This window comes from Etheostoma cragini, chromosome 5 (genome assembly GCF_013103735.1).
Source record: "Etheostoma cragini isolate CJK2018 chromosome 5, CSU_Ecrag_1.0, whole genome shotgun sequence".
NCBI classification, from domain to species: domain Eukaryota; kingdom Metazoa; phylum Chordata; class Actinopteri; order Perciformes; family Percidae; genus Etheostoma; species Etheostoma cragini.
This window is the reverse complement of record NC_048411.1, coordinates 8,636,866-8,640,255: the sequence shown is the minus strand read 5'-3', so window position 1 is coordinate 8,640,255 and position 3,390 is coordinate 8,636,866.

The window sequence follows — 3,390 nt, the reverse complement described above, 5'->3', positions numbered from 1 at the left end:
TTCGATGGTTGAACAAGGAACGGATAGAAGGACCCCGCCCGGAAGAAGCCCGGGGCCCCCTTCTGGAGCCAGGCCCAGACGGTGGGCTCGGGAGCGAGCATCTGGTGGCCGGGTTTGCCACGGAGCCCGGCCGGGCACAGCCCGAACAAGCAACGTGGCACCTCTCCCTCCAGCCCATGGGCCCACCACCTGTGGGAGGATCCAAAGGGGTCGGGTGCGCTGCTACATGGGTGGCAGCGCACCGTACTCCTGGATAGGGGTTGGACTCTGTTCTACTCCGGAGTTGCCCATGGTGTGAGGCGCCGGGCGGGTGTGGGGATACTCACAAGCGCCCGGCTGAGCGACGCTGCGTTGGAGCTTACCCCGGTGGATGAGAGGGTCGCCTCCCTACGCCTGCGGGTGATAGGGTGGAAAACTCTGACTGGTGTTTGTGCATATGCACCAAACAAGAGTTCGGAGTATTCTGCCTTCTTTGAGACCTTGAATGGAGTCCTGTATGGGGCTCCAGTAGGGGACTCCATATTTCTGCTGGGGGACTTCAATGCACACGTGGGCAATGATGGAGATACTTAGAGAGGCGTGATTGGGAGGAACGGCCTCCCTGATCTAAACCAGAGTGGTTGTCTGTTGTTGGACTTCTGTGCTAGTCATGGATTGTCCATCACAAATACCATGTTCGAACATAGGGATGCTCATAAGTGTACGTGGTACCAGAGCACCCTAGGCCAAAGGTCTATGATCGATTTTATAATTGTTTCATTTGATCTGAGGCCGTATGTTTTGGACACTCGGGTGAAGAGAGGGGCAGAGCTGTCAACTGATCACCATCTGGTGGTGAGTTGGGTCAGGGGGTGGGGGAAGACTCTGGACAGACCTGGTAAGCCCAAACGGGTAGTGCGGGTAAACTGGGAACGTCTGGAGGCGGCCCTTGTTCGACGGACTTTCAACTCACACCTCCGGCGGAGCTTTTCGGGCATCCCTGTGGAGGCTGGGTACACTGAACCTGAGTGGACAATGTTCAAAGTTTCCATTGCTAAAGCTGCGGCAGCGAGCTGTGGTCTTAGGGTTTTAGGTGCCTCAAGGGGCGGTAACCCCCGAACACCCTGGTGGAAACCGGTGGTCAGGGAAGCCGTCCGACTGAAGAAGGAGTCTTTCCGGGATTTGTTGTCTCGGAGGACTCCAGAGGCAGCTGCAGGGTACCGACGGGCCCGAAGGGCTGCAGCCTCTGCCTTGACAGAGGCAAAGCAGCGGTTGTGGGAGAAGTTTGGAGAGGACATGGAGAAGGACTTTCGGTCGGCACCAAGGTGCTTCTGGAAAACCGTTCGCCACCTCAGGAGGGGCAAGCGAGGAATCATCCAAGCTGTATACAGTAAGGATGGGACGTTGTTGACCTTAACTGGGGAGGTAATAGAGCGGTGGAAGGAGCACTTTGAGGAACTCCTGAATCCAGCTGACACGGCCTCTGTGGTAGAGGTGGAGCTGGAGGATGATGGGGGATTGTCGTCAATTTCCCTGGTGGAAGTCGCTGAGGAAGTCAAACAACTCAAGACAAGATCCGTCCAGAAATGCTGAAAGCTCTTGGTGTGGAGGGGATGTCTTGGTTGACACGCCTCTTCAACACTGCGTTGAGGTCGGGGACGGTGCCTAAGGAGTGGCGGACCGGGGTGGTGGTTCCCCTCTTCAAGAAGGGGGACCAGAGGGTGTGTGCCAATTATAGGGGTATCACACTTCTCAGCCTCCCTGGTAAAGTCTACTCCAAGGTGCTGGAAAGGAGGGTTCAGCCGATAGTCGAACCTCGGATTGAAGAGGAACAATGCGGATTCCGTCCTGGTCGTGGAACAACGGCTCAGATCTTTACTCTCGCAAGGATCTTGGAGGGGGTCTGGGAGTATGCCCAACCAGTCTACATGTGTTTTGTGGATCTGGAAAAGGCGTATGACCGGGTCCCCCGGGAGACATTGTGGGAGGTGCTGCGGGAATATGGGGTGAGGGGGTCCCTTCTCAGGGCCATCCAATCTCTGTATGATCAAAGCGAGAGCTGTGTCCGGGTTCTCGGCAGTAAGTCGGACTCGTTCCAGGTGAGGGTTGGCCACCGCCAGGGCTGCGTTTTGTCACCAATCCTGTTTGTAAAATGTATGGACAGGATATCGAGGCGTAGTCGGGGCGGGGAGGGTTTGCAGTTCGGTGGGCTCGGAATCTCATCACTGCTTTTTGCGGATGATGTGGTCCTGATGGCATCATCGGTCTGTGACCTTCAGCATTCACTGGATCGGTTCGCAGCCGAGTGTGAAGCGGCTGGGATGAGGATCAACACCTCTAAATCTGAGGCCATGGTTCTCAGCAGGAAACCGATCGAGTGCTTTCTTCAGGTAGGGAGTGAGTCCTTACCCCAAGTGAAGGAGTTTAAGTACCTTTGTGTCTTGTTCGCGAGTGAGGGGACCATGGGGCGTGAGATTGGTCGGAGAATCGGAGCAGCCGTTGCGGTATTACATTCCGTTTATTGCACCGTTGTGACGAAAAGAGAGCTGAGCCAGAAGGCAAAGCTCTCGATCTACCGGGCAATTTTCGTTCCTGCCCTCACCTATGGTCATGAGGGCTGGGTTATGACCGAAAGAACAATATCCAGGGTACAAGCGGCCGAAATGGGTTTCCTCAGGAGGGTGGCTGGCGTCTCCCTTAGAGATAGGGGGAGAAGCTCAGTCATCAATTGATACAAATGTATCAATTTGGGAGGGACTAAGGTGAATATAAAGGTCCTCTGTTATATTAAAAAATGGAAAAACTATCCCATGCATTTGTTACTAAAGGGCATTAGGTAAGACTTATAGAACTAACTTTCTGTCATATTTGCTGAAAACTGACTAGAACTACATGAAGCAGGTCGGCTCCTCTGGCTCCACCTACAGCCTGGAGTGGGATTTGCACAAATCCACCGCTTCCTGTTCAGATGCACAAATCACAGCTAGGAAGGGGGTGTCTCACTCATAGACATAATATAATAGACGGTGCACTGGCAGCTCAGCGCGAGAATTCCAGCCGCCATCTTGGACCGGTCATACTCGTTACTTAGCAGCAGAAGATACAAGATGCCAGAGCACTGTGCAGCATATTCCTGCTCAAATCGGCGGACCATTGAAAACAGGGCTCGGGGGATTACTTTTCACAAGTAAGATTTAACATTACCGTAATATTGGTTGTATTTTGTGAATAGAATATTACCAGAGAGTTGAGAAGGATCAAGGGTCTTTGATAGTACTGTACTGACATCGTAGCCAGCTAGCTAGCTAGGCTATGTTTACTGTACCGGCTGCTGTTAACCCGGTGTTATGTCCCTACCATAGACCGTTAATATTAACCGGTTGGGACCACAGTCTATGGTCCCTACTGGTT